The sequence below is a fragment of the Babylonia areolata genome, chromosome 4 (assembly GCF_041734735.1).
Source record: "Babylonia areolata isolate BAREFJ2019XMU chromosome 4, ASM4173473v1, whole genome shotgun sequence".
In the NCBI taxonomy this organism is placed as follows: Eukaryota; Metazoa; Mollusca; class Gastropoda; order Neogastropoda; family Buccinidae; genus Babylonia; species Babylonia areolata.
This window is the reverse complement of record NC_134879.1, coordinates 14360380-14385379: the sequence shown is the minus strand read 5'-3', so window position 1 is coordinate 14385379 and position 25000 is coordinate 14360380. Positions and strand designations below refer to the sequence as shown.

The window sequence follows — 25000 nt, the reverse complement described above, 5'->3', positions numbered from 1 at the left end:
GAGCGTTCCTGGTCAACTTCCATTTCTTTTCTTCTTTTGTTTGGTCCGATTTCGAGAAGTGTTTATGCATGTTGCTGTGATCAGGCGAACCATTTCCCACCAAAGCTACATTTTACCTGGAAAAGCTTTGTTGTGTAGTCTGATGCCGAAAAGAGAAAGGAAAGAACAAAGAGGGGAAAAAAACACCCTGTTCTTGCGCGACAGTTCCGTGTTTTTGACTGTGTTTCAATTATTGACAGCAACGAAGACATTAAATAACAAGTAATAGTTTCGTGCAAAGACTTTCCGTCATGTTTGTGCTTTTTTTTTCCTGCTTTTTTTTTTTAAAGTACCAAACAACAAAGTAAAAAAAGCTTTTAAATTTTCATTAATTTGAAGACAAGAATCTTCTTAACAGAGGGAAGTCATTGGAGACGCGCAGACAGTTCATGCACGCTTTGAAATAACTCACACACACACACACACACACACACACACACACATAAGTTCACCTCAGTTTTGTGGGTTCCCGCGCATTGGTTTTATAAATTATATGGTTGATAGATCATGGTTTTTGTGAAGCATTAGAAGCAGCTGATTTATCATGCTTTTGTGAAGCATTAGAAGCAGCTGATATATCATGGTTTTTGTGAAGCATTAGAAGCAGCTGGTATATCATGGTTTTTGTGAAGCATTAGAAGCAGCAGATAGATCATGGTGTTTGTGAAGCATTAGAAGTAGCTGATAGATCATGGTGTTTGTGAAGCATTAAAAGTGGCTGATAGATCATGGTGTTTGTGAAGCATTAGAAGCAGCTGGTATATCATGCTTTTGTGAAGCATTAGAAGCAGCTGGTATATCATGGTTTTTGTGAAGCATTAGAAGTAGCTGATAGATCATGGTTTTTGTGAAGCATTAGAAGTAGCTGATAGATCATGGTTTTTGTGAAGCATTAGAAGTAGCTGATAGATCATGGTTTTTGTGAAGCATTAGAAGCAGCTGATATATCATGGTTTTTGTGAAGCATTAGAAGTAGCTGATAGATCATGGTTTTTGTGAAGCATTAGAAGCAGCTGATTTATCATGCTTTTGTGAAGCATTAGAAGCAGCTGATTTATCATGCTTTTGTGAAGCATTAGAAGCAGCTGATATATCATGGTTTTTGTGAAGCATTAGAAGTAGCTGATAGATCATGGTTTTGTGAAGCATTAGAAGTAGCTGATAGATCATGGTTTTTGCGAAGCTTTAGAAGTAGCTGATAGATCTTGGTTTTTGCGAAGCGTTAGAAGCAGCGTCACCTTGTATGTAAGAGACCCAACACCGCAATCGTTTGGACTCGGAAGCCGCGAAAATGAACGGCGCTGGCAACGGCAGAATTGACAGTGCTGACATGGAGGATTGGGAAGCCGACGATCAACGGTAACTGGACTGTTCGCTGCCTGTCCGTTCGTCAGTGTGTTTGTAACAGTGATAATTTGACGGTGTTGATTTTCGAGTCTTGTTTCTTGTCTGTCGGTGTGAAAAAAAAAAAATCATTGTGGGTTCGAGTTGTTCTGTTCTGGCTTTAGTACCACACAGCCTGTCATAATCGTCGTCGTCATCATCATCATCATCATCATCATCAACTGTGTTTTGAATTTTACCGCACAGCCTATCACCACCATCATCATCACCATTATTATTATTATTGTTGTTGTTGTTGTTTTATCGCATCTATCGTCATCATCATTATTATTTGATAGTCATAATTGTCATTGTGGTAGTGGAAGCATTTGTAAGTGATTGATATGACAGTTGTAAGTCATTGATATGACAGTTGATGGCGATCATGCAGTGACCGTGACACAGGTGTTTTGTCAGTATGAGTGTTTGAAAACAGCTGTAAAGAGAAAAGGGGTCAGCGCCCAACCCATCTTATCATGGTCTTGTAACTCTCTTCCCCCTCCTCTCTCTCTCTCTATCTCTGTCTGTCTGTCTGTCTGTCTCCCTTTCTTTGTATTTCAATGTCAATCTCTGTCTGTCTGTCTGCCTGACTCTCTCTCTCTGTGTCTCTCTCTGTATCTGTTTGTCTGTCTGTCTCTCACTCCGATTTCGTTGTCTTTTCTCTGTCGCTCTCTCTCTCTTTCTTTCTCTCTCTCTCTTTGTCCGCCTCTGTCTCTCTGTCTGTCTGTCTCTCTTTGTATTTCAATGTCAATCTCTGTCTGTCTCTGTCTGTCTGTCTGACCCTCTCTCTCTGTCTCTGTCTCTCTCTGTATGTTTGTTTGTCTCTCACTCCGATTTCGTTGTCTTTTCTCTGTCGCTCTCTCTCTCTCTCTTTCTCTCTCTCTTTCTTTGTCCGCCTCTGTCTGTCTGTCTTTCTTTCTTTCTTTGTATTTCAGTGTCAATCTCTGTCTCTCTGTCTGTCTGACCCTCTCTCTCTGTCTCTGTCTCTCTCTGTATGTTTGTTTGTCTGTCTCTCACTCCGATTTCGTAGTCTTTTCTCTGTCGCTCTCTCTCTCTCTCTCTTTCTCTCTCTCTTTCTTTGTCCGCCTCTGTCTGTCTGTCTGTCTGTCTCTCTTTGTATTTCAGTGTCAATCTCTGTCTGTCTCTGTCTGTCTGTCCCTCTCTCTCTGTCTCTGTCTCTCTCTGTATGTTTGTCTGTCTCTCACTCCGATTTCGTTCTTTTCTCTGTCGCTCTCTCTCTCTCTCTCTTTCTCTCTCTCTTTCTTTGTCCGCCTCTGTCTGTCTGTCTGTCTTTCTCTCTTTCTTTGTATTTCAATGTCAGTCTCTGTCTGTCTCTGTCTGTCTGTCTGACCCTCGCTCTCTCTGTCTCTGTCTCTCTCTGTATCTGTTTGTTTGACTGTCTCTCACTCCGATTTCGTTGTCTTTTCTCTGTCATTCTCTCTCTGTCATTCTCTCTCTCTCTCTCTCTCTCTCTCTCTCTCTCTCTCTGTGACTCTCTCTCTCTCTCTCCCTTTCTCTCCCTCTCTCTGTCTCAACCCCTCTCCCCATGTTGTGCCAAAAGAAACCGCCATACCACAAAATCAAACCAAACCAAACCAAACCAAACCACGGAAGACCCTGGAACTCCAAATAAGGGTAACATGGTTAATTAAGGCTCAGTGGAAGGCTGTTCCGTCCGTCAGTGGAAGACAAAACGAGCTACTTCCAACCACGCCGATCCAGTCCAAGCCAAGCTGCCATATAAACAACATGCACGGTGTCCAATGCACGCGTATTCTTCCCACGAGCAACCTCTGGTTAACCACTGTGGTGGCAGGTTTTTTTGTTTTTTTTAACTCCGGTGGTGTGTGGGCTCCCAGACGGACTGCACATTTCGCCATGGCAACCTAGCGGTCTGACCATGGCAACAACAGGAACGCGTGGGAGAGAAAAAGAAAAGTTGGGTGGGAAAAGAAAAGATGGTTTTGGGGTGGGTCTGTTAATGGCGCTGTCTATTTTTGTCTTTTTTGTCCTTTCTTTCTTCCCACTCATGCCACCCATCCCAACCCCCCCTGCAATTAACCTACATCACACATGCGGCTCCTTCTATACACTGTCGTTCCATTTCCATTTCTGTCTGTGTGCACTTAGTCCCCATCCTCCCCTCCCCACCCCCCCACCACCACCACCACCAACCACACCCCCCCACCCCCCCCCTTCCATCAGCCTGCACCACTACAACCCTCTCTCTGTCTCTCTCTCTCTCTGTCTCTTTCTGTCTCTGTCTCTTCTCAGAGAAAAAAACAAACACAACAGAAATCCCTTAGGGAGTGGGACTGTTAATGAACTGTCTCTCCCCACCCGAACCACACACCCCCCCCTCCCATCAGCCTTCTCCATCACCCAACCCCCGCCACCCCGCCCTCCCTCTCTCTTCTCAGAGAAAAAAAACAACAACAGAAATCCCTTATGGAGTAGGACTGTTAATGGACTGTCTCCACCCCCCTCTCACCCCCAGCACCCCCCCACTCTCCACATCCCCACTAATCAGCTACAGTATACATGTAGCTCCTTTTATACATATCCGTTCCGTTCCTGTCTCTCTTTGTGCACCGCTCCTAACCCTTCAGCTTTCACCACCTTCTCTCTGTCTCTCTGTCTCTGTCTCTGTCTGTCTGTCTGTATGTCTCTCTCTCTCACACTGCTCAGAGAAAAATGAATCCCTCCTTCAATTATGGTCAAGGAGACCATTTGAGTCAGAATTGTGAAAGTGTTACGAGTTTACACACACACACCCCACCCCCCCAACTTTTTGGCAACACCCCACAACATTTTCCCCCAGGAGAAAAAAAAAAGAAAAAGATGTGAAGCATGTCCAGAATATTTTTAAAATTTTCATCTTAATTTCATTACTATTAGACATAGTCAAATATACATATATAACAATCAAACATAAGACAATATATGTATTTAACAATTAGCCATGAGACAAAATGTGCATGATTACAACACTTTGACACGAGACAAAATATATACGTAATTTACAACATGGTGCCAACAAGAAGACAGCAACATGTCTGGAATTTACATCTATCTGTCACTGGTGCTGTGTGCTGTTGATTGGACAGATGGAAACGTTTCATAGTGTGTGTGTGTGTGTGTGTGTGTGTGTGTGTGTGTGTTCTGTGTGTGTGTGTGTGTGTGTGTGTGTGTGTGTGTGTGTGTGTGTGTGTACGTTTGTGTGTGTGTGTGTGTGTGTGTTGTGTTGTGTGTGTGTGTGTGTGTGTGTGTGGTGTGTGTATGTTTGTGTGTGCAGTGTGTGTGTGTGTGTGTTTGTGTGTGTGTGTGTGTCATTTTAGCTGTAAGTAAGATGATTAGATTTGCAAATGTTGCCTAGTTATACTTTTGGAGTTAAAAGACATTTGTATTTTCTCAACTTTTATGTGACATTGCTGTGTATTTGGAAATGTTTATTCTGGGCACGAAAAGTTTATTTTGCAGTAATCCTCCATACTCCAATAGGAGTGAAAGGATAATTAAAACTTGAAACTTGAAACTTGTGTGTGTGTGTGTGTGTGTGTTGTGATTCAAACACCACTAGTGACAGCCGTCCCCCCCCCCCCCACCCCCTCCACCCCCATCCTTCCAACGCCCCCAGCCTCCTCCGCTCCTCTTCCTCGACTCTCATCCCACCTTCTGAAATCCTGTAGTTGTGCAAAGAGCCATGCAGTGAACAGACATCGTTCAGTATTGTCACTCTTCATATTTGTCTGTATCTCTCTGTCTCACTTGTCTTTCTCATTCTCCCTCTTTCCTTTTTTTTCTTTTTTTAACCATTTCTGCCCATCTAACTTGCTATGTGTAGACTCAGCTTTCTTTCTTTTTTTTTTTTTTCCCCCCCCCCCCCATCATCCCCTTCTCACCTCCCCCTCCCCTTCCCCTGCCGTAAAGGAAACTTTAAAAATGACGAAAAGTCAACAGATCCGCACGCGAACTGAAAGGCCTTCAGTTCCGTCAGTGTCAGTTAAATAGAAGCCCTATACAGATAGATAGATATACCCCGATAACACTAACCAGGGTCTCTGTTTTTGTGGGTGTTTTTTTTTTTTTTTTTGGGGGGGGGGGGGGGGGGGGCAGGTTGGCGGGGTTTTTTATTTTATAATTTTTTAACTTGTTTTTATTTGTGGTGGAAATGGAGTCTCGAAACTGAAACTACGAAACAGAAGAGATGATGATAATAATGTCCTGTCATGTCATTGCGCGCGAGAGATTTGGGGAGTGGGGGTTGGGGTGGGGGTGGGGCGATGACAGTGTGGCGGGAATGATCACGTCCGTGGCAACACAAGCACAACAAACCACAAACAGACCCTAGCCGCCACAACTCAGACGTTGAAAACAGTAGCCCCCCTTGTTGTAGTGGGCTCCAAGTCAACTCGCTATATAGCTGACTTCCAGCAAAATGTTTGGGACGGGTTTCTAAGAGACTTTATCACGTACGGTACGGCAGGGCCGGGCCAGGGCCCCTACCACCACCACCACCACCACCACCACCGTACCAGGCCGTCCGTCCACCATCACTCACAAATTCTCTCCCGTGGCATACCGGCGCGAATGCTGTCCCTTTCAAGTCCATGGCAGCCCGGCGACTGCGAATGCTCTCCCTTGTTGGTCACACAGGTCAGCTCGATCGGACCCCGGTGCTGCTGCGCGCACGTTATCACTGACGACGTGGTCCCGTGGGATTTACGAGTGTGTTTGCTTTCGGCTCAAGAGTTTGGCTTGAGGGGGACCAAAAAAAAAAAAAAAAAAAAAAAAAAAATTACGTGACCTGCTGTTGATCTGATTGACTTTCGTGGCAGGGTGTTGGAAAAAAAAAAACCAAACAGTGACCATGGTAACCCAGCGTTTCCATTAAAGTTGACGGTGGACTGGGCTTGCATGTAGTAGTTGTCAGTGATCGTGATTATGGTTAACTTAATTAGTGTTCTTACTCTTTTTTTTTCCGCCAGCTAGCGGAAAGCTGTAGTTGGAAGAATAATGTGTAATCACCATGGTAATAGGAATACACACATTTAATATGATATGATGATGATGATGATGATGATGATGATAAAGACGATAAAGACGAAGAAGAAGAAGAATTGCTGTTGGTCCTACTATATAGCGTGAAAACTCACACGTTGTCAGGTAGATGGACTGGCACCTTAAGAAATCTGCTTTCGTTCTTGTCACACACACACACACACCCACACACCCACACAGTCAGACACACAGACGCACAGACACACACACACAGATACAGACACAGACAGACACACAGACGCACAGACACACACACACACACACATACACACACACACTGCAGCACACACACACGCGCGCGCGCGCGTGCACGCACACACACACACACACACACACACACACACACACACAAACGAGACAGACAGAGAAAGCAGATCCCGACCTCCAGAAAAAGCGATTGTAAACAGAAACACAAGTATTGATCAAAGTTAGCACTCAAATGTCAAAGAGAAACTAAAGACCTTTTGTTCAAACATTCCGCAATCACGTTTTGATTTTCTCTTCATGGAGATAGAGAGACGTAAGAGCCTCCCGCAGGCAACGAAGGAATCACGTATGAAATCGTAAAGGGAAGCCTCGCATCAGCTCTTGTGTTTTTTTGTTGTTGTTTTTTTTTCTAGTTATTTGAACAACGGAAAAATCGAACACGGCTCGTCAGCACTGCCACTACGTGTTTGGTTCAGACGTGTAGAACCGTGAGGTCTGTATGGGCAGTGGATTAACTCTCTCCATACGAACGGCGAAAGAGACGACGTTAACAGCGTTTCACCCCAGTTACCATCATCAAAATATTGCAAGCGGAAGACTCTTATACTGAAGAGGTGAATGCTGACAAAGATACCACAATTCTGACGACGGAAGCTAAAGGTTGCGTCATTCAGACACCCACTGGACATCCGAGGGGTCTGTGTAGAGGAGAAGAGAGGACTGGCCGTACTGAGTGAGTTAACGCAGCCTTCCCTATCAATGGAGGGGTAATTACCGCATGAGAGATTTGAGAACAACGTATAATAATTAGACGTCCATTTTCACGGGTCATTTTTTGTTTTTCAGGCTTTGATAACAGAATAATATGTGACTTTCTTGAAGATTTTTCGCCATCAAAACAAAAACAACAACAACGAAATAAACCGGTCTGATGGTCTTAAACGTTACATGAATGACCTCCCTTCATAATTGTTATTATACCATTCCGAAAAGGAAAAAAAAATATGAAAGGACAGCACGTTTTATTTTATTTTATTTTATTTATTTATTCATTTTGCTGCTACGTTGGTTATCTTCGAATATCTTCTGTATAAGAGGTAGTGACGCGAAGTTCTATAGTTCTGTCATTCTAATTTGCAAAAGGAGAAAAATGTACAGAAAATAAGAACAAAGAGCAACTGTTGTAGTGTAAGTCATCCGGCATCTGAATGGAAATGCCATCATATCATAAGCAAATAAAATAAAATAAAATAAATAAATAAAACAACTCTGAAACTGCAGGAGATTATACCTGCTTTGAGTTTGTCGATTAATCATTTATTTGCATCTTCTTTTTCTTCTTCTTTGTTTTAAGAATGAATTACATAATAGACAGATGACTTTTCAGTGAAAATAAGTACACAAGAAACTGAAATGCTATGTAGGCCTGTCTGTATCAATTTGTTTCTGGGAGCAGCAGTATAGAGCTAACTCGTTTACCGAACGAACTGAACTTGGGGTCTCGTGTTCTGTATTACATACCGTGAAAGGAAGGACAGTAAACACAACCAGGTTTGACGATCTTAATTGAAAGGACACAGTGGATCGTGCTTTCAAATTGACAGTGCGTGAACAGGATGTCGTAAATCTGTCATACTGAAAAAGCAAAATATAATTTATTTGTGTAATCAAACAAACAAAAAAGTAACGATTCCAAGTAATGGAAATATCAAGGTCAGGAAACACAACCAGTTGTGACGATCTTAATTTGACAGGACACAGTGGATCGTGCTTTCAAATTGACAGTGCGTGAACAGGATGTGTGAAACCTGTCATACTGAAAAAGCAAAATATAATTTATTCGTGTAATCAAACAAACAAACAAAAAAGTAACGATTCCAAGTAATGGAAATATCAAGGTCAGTAAACACAACCAGTTGTGACGATCTTAATTGACAGGACACAGTGGATCGTGCTTTCAAATTGACAGTGCGTGAACAGGATGTCGTAAATCTGTCATACTGAAAAAGCAAAATATAATTTATTTGTGTAATCAAACAAACAAAAAAGTAACGATTCCAAGTAATGGAAATATCAAGGTCAGCATACACAACCAGTTTTGACGATCTTAATTGACAGGACACAGTGGATCGTGCTTTCAAATTGACAGTGCGTGAACAGGATGTCGTAAATCTGTCATACTGAAAAAGCAAAATATAATTTATTTGTGTAATCAAACAAACAAAAAAGTAACGATTCCAAGTAATGGAAATATCAAGGTCAGCATACACAACCAGTTTTGACGATCTTAATTGACAGGATACAGTGGATCGTGCTTTCAAATTGACAGTGCGTGAACAGGATGTCGTAAACCTGTCATACTGAAAAGTAAAATATAATTTATTTGTGTAAACAAACAAACAAAAAAGTAACGATTCCAAGTAATGGAAATATCAAGGTCAGCAAACACAACCAGTTTTGACGATCTTAATTGACAGGATACAGTGGATCGTGTTTTCAAATTGACAGTGCGTGAACAGGATGTCGTAAATCTGTCATACTGAAAAAGCAAAATATAATTTATTTGTGTAATCAAACAAAAAAGTAACGATTCCAAGTAATGGAAATATCAAGGTCAGCATACACAACCAGTTTTGACGATCTTAATTGAAAGGATACAATGGATCGTGCTTTCAGATTGACAGTGCGTGAACAGGATGTCGTAAATCTGTCATACTGAAAAAGCAAAATATAATTTATTTGTGTAATCAAACAAACAAAAAAGTAACGATTCCAAGTAATGGAAATATCAAGGTCAGCATACACAACCAGTTTTGACGATCTTAATTGAAAGGATACAGTGAATCGTGTTTTCAAATTGACAGTGCGTGAACAGGATGTAAACCTGTCACACTGAAAAGTAAAATATAATTTATTTGTGTAAACAAACAAACAAAAAAGTAACGATTCCAAGTAATTGAAATATCAAGGTCAGCATACACAACCAGTTTTGACGATCTTAATTGAAAGGATACAGTGGGTCGTGTTTTCAAATTGACAGTGCGTGAACAGGATGTGTTAAACATGTCATACTGAAAAGCAAAATATAATTTATTTGTGTAAACAAACAAACAAACAAAAAAGTAACGATTCCAAGTAATTGAAATATCAAGGTCAGCATACACAACCAGTTTTGACGATCTTAATTGAAAGGACACAGTGGATCGTGCTTTCAAATTGACAGTGCGTGAACAGGATGTCGTAAATCTGTCATACTGAAAAAGCAAAATATAATTTATTTGTGTAAACAAACAAACAAAAAAGTAACGATTCCAAGTAATGGAAATATCAAGGTCAGCAAACACAACCAGTTTTGACGATCTTAATTGAAAGGACACAGTGGATCGTGCTTTCAAATTGACAGTGCGTGAACAGGATGTCGTAAATCTGTCATACTGAAAAAGCAAAATATAATTTATTTGTGTAATCAAACAAACAAAAAAGTAACGATTCCAAGTAATGGAAATATCAAGGTCAGCATACACAACCAGTTTTGACGATCTTAATTTGAAAGGATACAGTGGGTCGTGTTTTCAAATTGACAGTGCGTGAACAGGATGTGTTAAACCTGTCATACTGAAAAGTAAAATATAATTTATTTGTGTAAACAAACAAACAAAAAAGTAACGATTCCAAGTAATGGAAATATCAAGGTCAGTATACACAACCAGTTGCGACGATCTTAATTGAAAGGATACAGTAGATCGTGTTTTCAAATTGACAGTGCGTGAACAAGATGTGTTAAACATGTCATACTGAAAAGCAAAATATAATGTATTTGTGTAAACAAACAAACAAAAAAGTAACCATTCCAAGTAATGGAAATATTAAGGTCAGCAAACACAACCAGTTTTGACGATCTTAATTGAAAGGATACAGTGGATCGTGCTTTCAAATTGACAGTGCGTGAACAGGATGTCGTAAATCTGTCATACTGAAAAGCAAAATATAATTTATTTGTGTAAACAAACAAACAAAAAAGTAACCATCGCACGTAGTGGAAATATCACTTATATTGACAATAAAATATCTTTGAAATATTATTTACCTTGCCTGTAAAATGTCTTTGTATATTAAGCTCTAGTAACCATAGCAAGTAATGGAAATTTGATTTACCTTCACTGTGAAATATTTTTGTATATTAAACTTTTGTTGCATAATGAAATCTGGTTCTCTCCCCCCCCCCCCTCTCTCTCCCCCCAAACACATGCACGCGCGCGCACACACACACACACACACACACACTCACACACACACACACACACACACACACACACACACACACACACACACACACTCACTCACACACTCACTCACACACACACGCCCACTTTCACTTACACCCACTCCCTTTGGAAGGCTTGTTTATTTACTTTTGTTTTGCCAAGGACGAAGAATTTATTCGTAGTATTGCAAAGCTTCTTTGTCTTTGTTTTAGAGGGACGTCTTTGAGCATAAAAGGAACCAAACTATCAAACAAAAAGTATACAAAACAGCAAAAACAATGATGCGGTGTCACCATTGTAAAATCGATCCATGTCACCATTAAAAAAAAAATGTAAGTGTGGATAGTTTTTCTTCCCTTTCACACACACACACACACACACACACTCTACAAATCGATAAACTTGTATTCGATACCGGCTTTAAGAGAGAAATCATTGTTGGATTTTATGTGGCGAACGGTTGAATGGAAATTTATCAAACCTGTCGCTCACCTTAACGAAAAACATAGCACAGATTTTAGTGTGTATAGAGACTTGTTTTTTTTTTGTTGTTTTTTTGGTTGTTGTTTTTTTTTTTTAACTTTTTTTTTCAATGTGATGGTTGTTACGGCAGCACACGAAAGTATGGAATTAACAGTTTGTCTGGTAGTCAGTATATGGAGGGGAGGAGGGAAGGATAAGATAAAAAAAAAGAATGAAAAAAAGAAGAAATATTAAAAAGAAAGAAGGGAGAACATTGATGCACTGACAAAAGATACGCAGAGAGAAGGAATTAAAAGAGTGAACATTAAATTTTACGCTTCAGGGTTCAAAGTTTTCAGTCGGGAGGAATAGAGGAGAAATATTTATACACAAATTCTTATGTTTATATGTGCATGTATGTGACAAAATTCCGTACTGTTTGAAAATGATTTTCGATTTATGTTTATTAGCTTTCTATGTACTATCCATCCCCTATCCCCCCATCCCCACACCAATATTCCTTGTGACCCCGGTACACTTGGTTACAAACACACATATATATATTATATTCTTTTCTATTCTATTCTATTCTATATGTTACGGAACAGAAGCATGAGACGTTGGACAGAAGATGGAATCGAGAGATGAACAGTTGAGAAAATCCTCACAGCTGGGTCCTACTGGAGGGTATTCCTATTTCTGTCTGTCTCTTTCTGTCTTTCTATGCCCCCCACCCCCTACCTCTCTCTGTCTCTCTCTGTCTATGTCTGTCTCTCTCAATGCATGCGATGACATATTATAATGTAGTATTGTGTAGTGTGGACCCTGTTTCAGTGTGGGGACTGGATGAAAAAAAGTGCGCCAGTGCTTATTCATTATCCTCGAAAATAAAGAACTTTGTTTGTTTTGTCTTCTCTCTCTCTCTCTCTCTCTCTCTGTCTCTCTCTTTCTCTCTGTCTGAGATCTGTTGATAGAAAAGTTTGACATTATGTGAATCCAGATATGCACGTATGTTTGCGCGTTTGTCTATGAGTGGGTGTGTGTGTGTGTGTGTGTGTGTGTGTGTGTGTGTGTGTTGTGTGCGCGCGTGTGCGCGCATACGAACATGAATGTTTAAAGCTAAAAATGATACCAGATGTTTTCTTCGTTCTTTTCTTTGAATGTTGTCTCGCATTTGACAATTTATCATAAGATTTATCCATTCGCTTTCTGTGGAAGAAAAAGAGTGCAGGCGGTAACTTGTTTCAGAGACGACAAGGCAGGCAGTGGTAGCCCGTCAGAACAGTAGCAGTTGGCCGCTGATAAGGCCGACAACCCACTCGGGTCGATGAAGACAGCCGCCATCCAGCCGGTGTCACAGAGTGGGAATTCACCCTCCCCCCTTCTTAAGTTTTTCCCTCCGGTTGTGAGCCTCTCACCCACCCTTTGTGGAACGTTGTGGTCGGCTGGTCTATATGAGCATGAACTACACACGACGCCACCCCATTTAGTTTAAACAAAATTTCATCTTTATTCCGAAGACACATACTTGCACACACGAACACCTTAGCCACACCCCCTTTCTGAGATTTGTTTTCTTAAAAAGGATTTCAAGTTTGTCAAATGTTCCTTTGGGGTTGTGAGGGATGTCAACAAAACGACGATCCCTGAAACTTATCAGTGACGCACGTTTCTTCCCAGATCGTCGTGTGAATCACGTGCTGTCTTATCTATCAAGAATATATATATATGTGTGTGTGTGTGTGTGTGTGTGTGTGTGTGTGTGTGTTATAGAGAGAGAGAGCTAGCTAGATACACACACACACACACACACACACATATATATATATATATATATATATATAGAGAGAGAGAGAGAGAGAGAGAGAGAGAGATAGAGAGAGAGAGAGAGAGAGATTCAAAAACTTTATTGCTCAAGGAGGATAAAGATTTTAGGCATTGCCTAGTCTTCCAATCTGTCCTTGTGACAACAAAAACAGTGACGATAAGACACAACAATAATAACAATAGTAAATACTACCACTACCACTACTATATATAGAGAGAGAGTTAGAGAGCGCTAGATATATATATATAAATATATGTATATATATATATATATATGTGTGTGTGTGTGTGTGTGTGTGTCTGTGTACATGTAAATATGTATATATGTATATTATTTAATATATCTATTATATATTGCTAATTCCCCGACAAATGGGTATTTCGGATCTATACTACCCAAGAGCTTATACAGGTTAATCATAGGAGATCGATTGGAATTATATCTATTCATCATAAAACAAGAGCCGGAAATGAAAAAGTGAAGTCATCATGTGACACCTTGATGTTGCGATTGAAACCTCAACAGTTTACTCTATTTTCAGTTATCGTAAATGGTGGATGGTGGAGAGGACTTTGTTTTAGATCTTTTCGTTGTCCTGTTCCTCTGTTGCTGTGTTGTGTTTGTGACATGTTCCAAATAAAATGCTGTTTAAACCAAAGGGTGATCAACATAAAGAAAGCCCATCTTTCAGTCTAGTATCGGAGGTAATTGCAGTCCTCTGCAGAGATTAATATTTGGGGGGGGGGGGGGGGGATTGGTTGGGGGAGGGAGTGAGTTAAGGTGTGTGGAGGGGGTGGGGGTGGTTAAGGTGTGTGTGTGTGTGCAGGGGGGCGTGGGGTGGGTGGGTTGAGGTGTGTGGAGGGGGTGGGGGTGGTTAAGGTGTGTGTGTGTGTGCGGGGGGAGAGAGGGTGCGGTGGGGGGGGGGGGGTTGAGGTGTGTGGAGGGGGGGGGGGGTGTCTTCAGAAACGCGCCCATGGAGGTAAGTCAGGCACAAGGGAAGGGATCATCGCTTCGCTGTACACCGCTGCCGGGGATTGGGGGGGAGAGGGGGGAGGGGGGGGACGAAGGCAGGACGAAAGGGATTGTGGGTAGGTGGGTGGGGGGGAGGAGTTGGGGTTGAGGGAGGAGGGGGTGTGTCTCCAGCTGAACGGTGTTGATAGAGTTTTAGCTGGGGAGCTTTGTCTTTGGTCTTGACTTTATCAGTGACTCCCGGGACCCAGGCCGGGTCAGTGCTGTTTGGCTTCTTCAGTAGGGCAGCAAAGCCAAAGCCACTGCCACGCGCACCTGTGACGCTCGACTTTTGTTGGGGGGTGGGAGGGCGGAGGGGCCGCTCTGTTTGTGATAACACAACAGGTGTGACATACCTTTACCTACCTTTCTTCCTTCGTTCGTTCGTTCGACCCTTCCTTCCTTCCTTCCTTCCTTCCTTCGTTCGCTGGGACCGTACCACAATTTCAGGGTGGGTTGACTTAACCTTCGGTATATATATATTATATATGGGTGTTCTTGTCCGGTTGTTGGGTTGTTGTATGTCCCGGTAGAGGAGGTAGTGGTTTGTGGGTTGGTTGGTTAGTCGGTCAGTATATATCGCCTCTTGTTTGCTAGGTAGCTTACTATGGAGAGCATTGAGAGGGACCGGGATGGTGGTGGGGGTGGGGTGGTGGGAGGGAGGGAGATTGAGGGAAGGAGGTGTGTGTTTGTGTGTGTGTGTGTGTGTGTGTGTGTGTGTGTGTGTGTGTGTGCGCGCGCGATAGTTAAACGGAAATGGAAGATGCTAACATGTTTGAAGATTGAATTGCATCAATTATCAGAGCTGCCTGTCCTTTTTTTTTTTTTTTTCTATCTTTCACTATTTTTTTGAGGGGTTGTGGTTGAGAGAGGGTTGATAAGTCAGCTGTATTCAGCTCTGGAAGGCCGTACTGTCAATAATTCTTAGAAAAAATTTGTTTTTAATTGTTTTTTTCATGTTTGCAATGATAGACTATACTCGATATAATTATTACATCTGTGTCTTTTTGAGGTTGTTTTTTTTTTTTTATTCATAAATTCATTAAAAATTATTTTCTTTCGCTTAATTTATGAATATTTTCTTTGTTTATTTGTGCATTGCTATTGATTCGTTTAGTTATTTTTAGACATTTATCTATTTATTCATGTAGACAGATTTTCCTTTTCATCACTTTTTATTTATTTACTGATAATCTGAGGTTATTTCAGCCGTTGTTTTATTCATTCGTTTCTGCTGTGTGTGTGTGTGGGTGGTGGTGGTTTATATTGTTCTTTTTTTTTTTTTTTTAAATAATATTTCATTATAACTGTGTATGAAAGTGTCGTCGCATTTCAGAATGTTTTGTGAACATTTGATGGAAACAGTCTCATCAGACTTGCGGCCTTAATCTTTTTCTTTTTTCTTCTTCTTCTTTTTTTTTTTTTTTTTTAAATTAATTCTTCTTCTTCTTCTTCCTCTCCCTCCCTCCCTACTCCCTCCTCTCTCTCTCTCTCTCTCTCTGTGTCTCTCAGCCACTTTCCTCTTTAGCTTTTAATATGCGTATACTCGACGACTCTTTTTTTTTTTATCCGATGGCAATGGATTGTACACATAAAACGAACTAAAGGGGAGTCACTGTAGGCCGATTGCCGACTGGCGGGCATGTTCTCTGTAATGGCTATCAGTCGGCCTGTCAGTCTTGTCTGAGAACAAAATCAATAAACTGATAAGGGACAGGGAATGTATATTGAAAAAAAAATAAAAAAAAGGACTGGTGGGGGTGGGGGTGGGGTGATTCTATGAGGGTATCCTGTTTGGTGCAAAGTTGGTGCCGATAACAACAGGAAGTAGTAATTAATGTTTCAAAAGACTTGAAGCGAATAAAACATTTTAGAATATTTATTTTGAGAATCTGTAGTTATGAATGTGAAGATGAATATTTTAAAGCAAGGTTTGATAATAATGATATAGTAATGGTAATAATGATAATAACAATTATCATCATCATATATTCATCGTCCATCATGATGATTATAATAATAATATTATTAATAGTAATAATAAAAATAAAGATAATTTCAATAACAACAAATATGATTGTAATGGTAATAATAGTATACTAGCAGTAATAACGATATTGATATTGAGAGAAAATTTAATGATGGTGTTGATTATCATAATCAAAGACCATGTGTTTCATATTTGAGACTTGTTTCCCCAGATCGAGATGTGAACGTGCTTTTCGATCTTGTACCGGCATCAGAACATTGCGCCTGATTTAAAGCTTTTTTAAAAATTTAATTTTGTTTTATCTGTATATTTATTTATTTATAGCCGAGTTTCCCTCAGTTCCCATTGGGCCCTTTTCTTCCCAGTACGTCTTGTGTATTTCACAACCCAGTCTACGAAGTATATTTCATAAACACAGTCGTATTTCTGGGTTGACGTTCGTATTGTGTTAACTTGTATGACGGGGTATGAACGGAAATCACAAACTTTCCGACAGAACCGCCAGTCTCCTAGTCTCGTCATCAGGATACAAATTAATTATACAAATTCGATTGTTAAAAGAATCTATTTCGGAAAAAAAAAGAGACGAAAAAAAAAGACACACTATTGCTGTCATCGATGTATAGAATACAAGGAATGGTATAAACAGTATTACTCATATTGCTATTCAAACAGACTTGGCACACACACACACACACACACACAGTTTCAGTTTCAGTAGCTCAAGGAGGCGTCACTGCGTTCGGACAAATCCATATACGCTACACCACATCTGCCAAGCAAATGCCTGACCAGCAGCGTAACATACACACACACAGCGCACGTTTGATGTAAAAACAGACGTGACGCATTACAAGGAACACTGAGGAAAAAAACGTTGTTTTCTTTTTATGTTTGTTTGATTTTGTTTTTTTATTCTTTTTATTTTTGCTCTTTAATTTCTTTGTTGTCGTTTGTGTTGTTTTGATTTCAACCGCAGAAATAATTCTGTAATTGACAACTTGTTGACTGTACTGTTCTACACTGCACTGCGCTGATTAGTATAGCATAGTATAGAACAGAACAGTATAGTATAGTATAGTACAGTGCAGTACAGTAGACTACAGTATAGTACAGTACAGTATCCTGTCATATTCTAATGTGTTTGGTTTTTTGTTTTTGTTTGGTTGGTTGTTTGGTTGGTTGGTTGTTTTTTTGGGGGGGGTGGGGGCAGGGGCGGGAGGGGGGCGGGGGGTGCTCATTGCTCGAGACTTTGCAACCGCACAAGTCAGTATGACATACATGACACATTGACTGGAAGACTTCTTCTTCGTTCGTGGGCTGCAACTCCCACGTTCACTCGTATGCACACGAGTGGACTTTTACGTGTATGACCGTTTTTGCCCCGCCATGAAGGCAGCCATACTCCGCTTTCGGGGGCGGTGTGCATGCTGGGTATATTCTTGTTTCCATAACCCACCGAACGCTGACATGGATTACAGGATCTTTAACGTGCGTATTTGATCTTCTGCGTGCGTATACACACGAAGGGGGTTCAGGCACTAGCTGGTCTGCACACATGTTGACCTGGGAGATCGGAAAAATCTCCACCCTTTACCCACCAGGCGCCGTGACCGAGATTCGAACCCTAGACCCTCAGATTGAAAGTCCAACGCTTTAACCACTCGGCTGTTGCGTCCGTCAAGACTGGAAGACGAACTTGAACACCGCGGTAACAAGTCTATCTCCGTTGGCGACCACCCCTCACGTGAGTCATTCAACAGGTACGCTGTTAACATACGGTCCCAGTGTGAGCTATGAGACATTCGAGCAGGGCGCCATAAACTCCTTTTAAACACAAGTAAACCCGAGTCACATTGAAGGCTCGGGCCATTCTCTCTCTCTCTCTCTCTCTCTCTCTCTCTCTCTCTCTCTCTCTCTCTCTCTCTCTCTCTCTCTCTCTCTCTTTCTCTTTTTTTTTTTTTTTTTTTTTCATCACCTCCCCGATTACATGCAGAAAAGAGCTTTAAAAAAATGTTATATGTCACTGATAAAAAGGGGGTTAAAAAAAAACCCACAAAAAAACCAACAGTCATACATTTGGACATGGACTGCGACTGTAGCTACAGTACTGCCCACTCATGTGTTGACAATCTCGCTACCAGTGTTGTTGTTGTCAAAGAACAATACTCTGACAAACATCTTTAAAACAAATGAAATAACACGAAAGGGGTGAGAGGTGATGGGGTGGGGGGGTGTTGGAAGGTATTGTCACCTCACCTCACCTATCCCGTAGTCTTGTGGACCGTTGGGGCGCCACAGGCGATCTGGCAACCAGCATCCTCCAATCCTCTCGGTTTTCTGACCTCCTGATTGTATCGCTCAGCCTCAAGCCCGTCCATTCTGGGATGTTGTCCTCCCATCTCTTCCTCTGTCTGCCTCTCCTTCTCCCTCCTTGCACTGTGCCCTGCAGGAATGCCTTGCCAAGCCCTGATGATCTCATGACATGGCCATACAGGTATTGTACAGGAATGCAAAAATCTTGGAGAACACAGGGGCGTGCGCAGAAGAGAGCGACAGAAGAGGTTATTGTTGTTGTTGTTGTTTTTCTGTAATATAATTTCCAGAATCAGGGTTCCTTTATGATATCTCACTCCGGACTCTTGCAGGATAAGCGCTGTATAAATTTCCGAAAAAGGTGCCTTTTTTGTATCATTTACAGTTATTGCTATCGTTATTATTGTTCTTGTTATCGTTATTATTATTATAGTTGTTCTTGGTGCTGCTGCTCCTGCTGCTGCTTTTGTTGTCGTTGTTGTTATTTTGTTGTTGTCGTTGTTGCTGTGATGACGATGATGATCAGAAAAGTACGACTGACTTCTAAAAGGCATCTCCCCCTCCCACCACAAAACACGCCGCGCGGCATCCAGTGATCGTAGATCCTTTTTTTTTTTTTTTTTTTTTTAATTAATTATCCCACACGATAGAATATATCTCCAGTATAAACGAACGGTATTATTTAATCATCATGTCACGGTGACCCGCTCTGTTTGAACCAATCATTGATCGTGCTCTTCACTACTGTTGTGGTAACATCACTCGGGCGCTCTCACCTCCTGCTGAGCCATTATGGATGGACCGTGGGCCAGACAACAAAATGTATCAGTTCTCTGCCTCTCTGTGTCTCTCTCTGTGTCTCTCTGTGTGTCTGTCTGTCTGTCTGTCTCTCTCCAACTGAAAAAAAAACTCAGCTAATCGATTGCAGTTTACGGGTGAATTTGGATAAAAGCAACATTATCGTCTTCAAGAAAGGAGGTTACTTGGCTGCAAGGGAAAAAATAATGGGTTTATGATGGTATTACTATGCCTGTCGTTAATGCTTATACATATCTTGGGATACCTTTTGTCTACTAGTTTTGAGTTTTGTAGCTGCCTGCAGAGATATATCTAACAGAGCGAAGAATGCATTGTTGTCTGTTAGGAAGAAATTATTGTTCTTGTTGCATAATATTATAACTCGCTGGAACTCTTTATACATATCCATGTCTGTTTAGATTATGTTTATTGATGTCATCGACTGATAATGAAAACAATATGCAGTCTAGCTTTGTAATTTATTTCGAGCATTTCAGCTGAGAGAAACACTAGTATCCTAATTGTTTTGGTATCTGGTTCTGCTTATTGTGTTTACAGAGTTGTAGTGACGCATGTTAAACCCTGTTATCGCCCCCTCTTCATATGGGGCTATGGCCTGAAATGAATAAATCACCTGAATCTCTCTCTCTCTCTCTCTCTCTCTCTCTCTCTCTCTCTCTCTCTCAGCCTGACTCTGTCAATCTGTCTGTAATGTTCTTCTGCTAGCAAGTGAAGTGCGCCGTGTGTGTATTTGTGTATGGGGAGGAAGAAGGGGGGGGGGGGGGGGGGGGGCACGTGTGCGTATATTTTCGTGCTTGTGTTTTGTGTTTTACGAGCATGCAAGGAACTTTTCCTTATAATAAGAACATAATAAAGCATGAAGTCTCAAGTCTCCGAGAGAGTACTACTATACAATGAACTCGGTGGCGCTCTGATAATAATTTTCATAATATCATAATATAGGTCTCCAAGGACCACAACTACATCAAACAACCTCCGCGTGTGGCGGCGGTAGATTTCATTGGCTGAAGGAGAGAGAGAGAGAGAGAGAGAGAGAGAGAGAGAGAGAGAGAGAGATCTAGTTAGAGACGAAAATGAACAAATCGACCGATTAACAAAACAGCAGACGTTGATGTTAGTTTTATCGTCTCCCAAAACTCTTTCATCTTGATTCTGTACCACCACCAGCTGAGAGAGTAATGTTGGGGGGAGAGGGGGAGGGGGGGGGGGAGGAGTTGGAAGGGTAGGAGGAACGGGGGGCCGGGGGGGGGGGGGGGGCGGGAGGACCAAGAACAGACTGGCAGGAGGGTGTAGCAGCATGTCGGTTTCAGGGGTGAGTAGTGGGAGAGAGAGGGGTGTGGTGGTAGGAGTGATCGCAACGAGAGGGAGAGGGAGAGAGGGGGGGGGGGGGGTTGGGGCTGGGTTTTTTTGGGTTGGCTTGGAGAAAGGGAGAGAGATTGTCATTGTGCCGTTGAGCCAGGAGATCAAAGGGGAAGACTGCTTGTTGATCCTTTATAGCTCTCCATAGGGTTGCTAACCTTGATATTTTGATAACAGCTTTTTTTGTTTTGGCTTGTCACCAGTTTCTTTCTTTCTTTCTTTCTTTTTTTTTGGAGGCGGTTACTTTTGCTCATATAGGGACTGCAGAGCTCGTTGACTTTGCAGGTAGGGTACTACTTTTTTTTCGGTTTTTTTGTTTGTTTTTCTTCTTCTTCTTCTTTACCGCTGTTTGGACTGCTGCAGTACTGTAATTACCGACTATGTCAAAGTTATGTACACATTCGGACGCGAACAGAAACCTATATAAAACAAAAGTATAGGCCGTCAAATTTTGATTAACGCTCTATATAACAAATAGAATCGAATATAAATAACACAATTGACAGCCACACACACACACACACACACACACACACACACACACACACACACACACACACACACACACAGAGTGAGAGAGAGAAAGAAATCACTATGCAAACATCACCACCCAGACCGGAATGTCTGTAATGAAACAATAGCGAAGCAGAACATTCGTGTACAAATAACAACAACAACAACAACGACAAAGCAATCAAGGCAAAGCAGAATCAGCACCAGAATACGGAATGTCAGCATCCAAACTATGGCAAAAGAAACCTCCGGAACAGTAGATTACTACACCACGTTAAAATTTACACGCCTGAACCTAATAAGTATGTCAACACTACCAAACCAAACCCAGAACTTTACACTGGAAAACAACACGAACAACAAAACAACGAACAACGAAGCAAAGTTTGGACACAGAACTACGTTAACAGACTAAAATTCACGAACTGCCAACAACTCCATGCATACCAGCATTAAAAGCAAAGGAAATCAAAAAGTGTTGGATATAAGCAGCAACGAAATAAACCTATGACAAAAATATGAGAATGATGCTAAAATCAAACTCGTTTTTTTTTTATCACTTCCTTAAATACGAAAAAAAAAAAAAAAAACTAAGGTTCACAATCGAACTGCATGCTACGTTTGGCGAACAATTGGCTGGTTCGGTTACAGTTGATTATTAGTTAATCCATTGATTAAGAAAATCCCCCCCCCCCCCCCCCCCCCCCCGCAAAAAAAAACAAACATTACAAAACAAAAACAAAAAAGGCGCAAGCAAACATAAAAACTTTTTATGATTTTTTTCTCTTTACAAACTTACTGATTGAAATTTCGTTGAAATCGAAAAATAGTATGTAATGTAACTAGCTGTTTGTGTAAAAAAAAAAAAAAAAGGACCCATGGCATTTTTGTTCTCGCTCGTGCGCGCGCGCGCATGTAAGCTAAGTAAATGAAACAGCTATTATCAACTGAGTAATAAGTAAAATGTGACACTGGAGTGTTAAGGTATCTAATAACAATAATATATATGTCAGTATTTTTCTGGTCATCGTAATTCAGAGAGAGAAACGAAGAGTTTGTGAAATGACATCAAAAACATTTGTTCTCTTAAAAGCCAGTTGGCTGGTTAAGCCATTTACGGTCACTTAGGTAGAAGGATGAAGAGACTTTCAGTGCGTCGGTAGGTAAATTTGTGAAGGGCACCTTCTTTGTCGGTAGCCTCAAAATCTTTCGCGAAATAAACACACACAGTCACAGACACAGTCGCACGCTCGCACATAACGAGCACACACATAGTAAATAATTAGTTTTCATGTTCAAAAGACGTGGGTTTCACGTAGCTAGCACTGTATGTATGAATGAAGTGTTGTTCTGTTCTGAACCCAGATTGACTCGGGTATTGAAATTAAAAAGAAAGCACTTTAGAATGTTTCTCTCCCATGGTTTTGAAAGCACATGACATGTCTAAAATGGAGTATGTAATAGAAAAGGTCCGTGAGGTTTTTTGACTGGCACAAACCTGATAATTTACTGTTGAACTTTTCTTTGGATTGGGGATGGGTGTTTGAGGGGGGTGGGGGGGGGAGAGGAGGTGTGTGTGTGTGTGTGTGTGTGTGTGTGGCGGGGGGAAGCAACAGAGTTGAGCTGTGTTTCCAAAGACGTAGATTTTTGTTGTTGTTTTTTTACATGGAGTTAACGTTGTGTGCTGTTGTGAATGGTTCGTTCTTCTCCAGGGGAAAAGACAAGAACTAAAAACGTATTCAGTCTAATTTCCTGGAGAAACTGCATGCATTCCCTTCTCCATTGAGTGGTACGTTGTCTCGCGTGTCCCGTGGAACACACACTCCATGAAAAGAACTACAACGACGAGCGCAATAGCCGAGTGGTTAAAGCGTTGGACTGTCAATCTGAGGGTCCCGGGTTCGAATCACGGTGACGGCGCCTGGTGGGTAAAGGGTGGAGATTTTTACGATCTCCCAGGTCAACATATGTGCAGACCTGCCAGTGCCTGAACCCCCTTCGTGTGTATACGCAAGCAGAAGATCAAATACGCACGTTAAAGATCCTGTAATCCATGTCAGCGTTCGGTGGGTTATGGAAACAAGAACATACCCAGCATGCACATCCCCGAAAACGGAGTGTGGCTGCCTACATGGCGGGATAAAAACGGTCATACACGTGAAAGCCCACTCGCGTATATACGAGTGAACGTAGGAGTTGCAGCCCACACGAACGCAGAAGAAGAAGAAGAAGAACTACTAAAAATAAATAATAAAAAACAATTCTGACAGGGGAAAAAGAAAGAAGAGAACAATAAACATGAAGAATCTCGTCCAGTGAGTACATCTCGAACTGGGTGGCAACTTTAAAAACCGAACAAACTTCATCATGATCATCATCTTCTTCTTCTTCGTTCGTGGGCTGCAGCTCCCGTGTTCGCTCGTATGTACACGAGTGTATGGCCGTTTTTGCCCTGCCATGTAGGCAGTCATACTCCGTTTTCGGGGGTACAGGATAACACAATATTGAAACATTACCCCTTGGGAAAGTTCGAAGTGTTTAGGATTGTGAATAGTCCTATATATATATATATATAGATATACTTGGGAACAAGAGAGAGAGACTGGATTCACAGAGCTTTCTATCGTGGGCCAATGTAAAATGACACGAGAGAAGACGATATACCGACCTTTCTCTGTCACTAACATGATATGTGAGTTCGCCGCGAGCTCTTTGTGATTCCTTCTCTATTCACACAATAACCAAAACAACGAAAATACAGGCAGCGTAAAAAAAATAAATAAATAAAAAAGATAAAAAAGAAGAAGAAGGAGAAGAAGAAGACGAGGAGGAGAAAAACCACAAAGAAAAAAAAAATCATGTCATTACCTTTCACCACCACCCCAAACCCACTCCCCCACCCGCCCACCCACCCCTCCTCCCAGTTACCACGTTCTTCTGATTTTTTTGTTTTTGTTTTTTTTATTTGTTTTGTGTATGGCTTTTTTTTTTTTTTTTCTTTTTTTTTTTTTCCAGTGATAGCCGCGGCACTGGCTGGCTGTTGACCTAGGAAAGATTACGGTTTGATTCAAGTTAGGGGGCGGGGTCTGCAGATGGGATGAAGGTGAAAGAGATGGGGGGTGGAGGGTGGGGGATTGGGGGTGGGATGTGAACTTTCTACTTCATTCGTCAACACGATTTTTTTTCTTTCTCTTTCTCTCTGTATGTATGTGTGTGTGTGTATTTGTGTGTGTGTGTGTGTGTGGATACAAAACAGTAATAATCTCCCCCTTTTCTCTGTATGTCTGTCTACTATGTTATCTGTACGGTCATTAATTTTGTCTGTCTACCTGTCTTTTCTAATTGGTTGTCTCTGTCAACTCTGTCTCTTTCTGTTATGTTCCTTTTAGCGTGCGCGGGTGTGTGTGTGTCTGTGTGTCAGTGTGTGTGTGTGTGTGTGTGTGGTTTAAGTCTTTTTGTTATTTTTGTCCCATTCTCCGGCTCTCGTGACGCTGAACAGAATAGGAAATGAACGGCCTGTTGAAAGTCTTTCCTAATCCTCTCCCCCCTTGTGACAAGTCTTCTCTCTGCCAGTGCCTGGTTAAAGTATCAGTATCCGCCAGACAGACGACGACCCCCTCAATGCAAGGGATCTTTCACCAGGATGTCAAGTCTCCCCTGAAACCATGGTCGAGGTTGCTGGGCTCAACAGTAGGCCAGGCTGCTCCCCCCCACCCCCACTCCCACCCCCCTACCCCACCCCACCCCCCC

At 41.5% G+C, this 25000-nt stretch overlaps 1 protein-coding gene across 2 annotated transcripts in view; it reads left to right on the top strand.

Moving 5' to 3' along the window:
• LOC143280884 (cyclin-dependent kinase-like 1) overlaps window positions 1-25000 on the top strand; it is a 99939-nt gene that overhangs the window by 29152 nt on the left and 45787 nt on the right. The gene's annotated exons all lie outside the window — the stretch shown is intronic.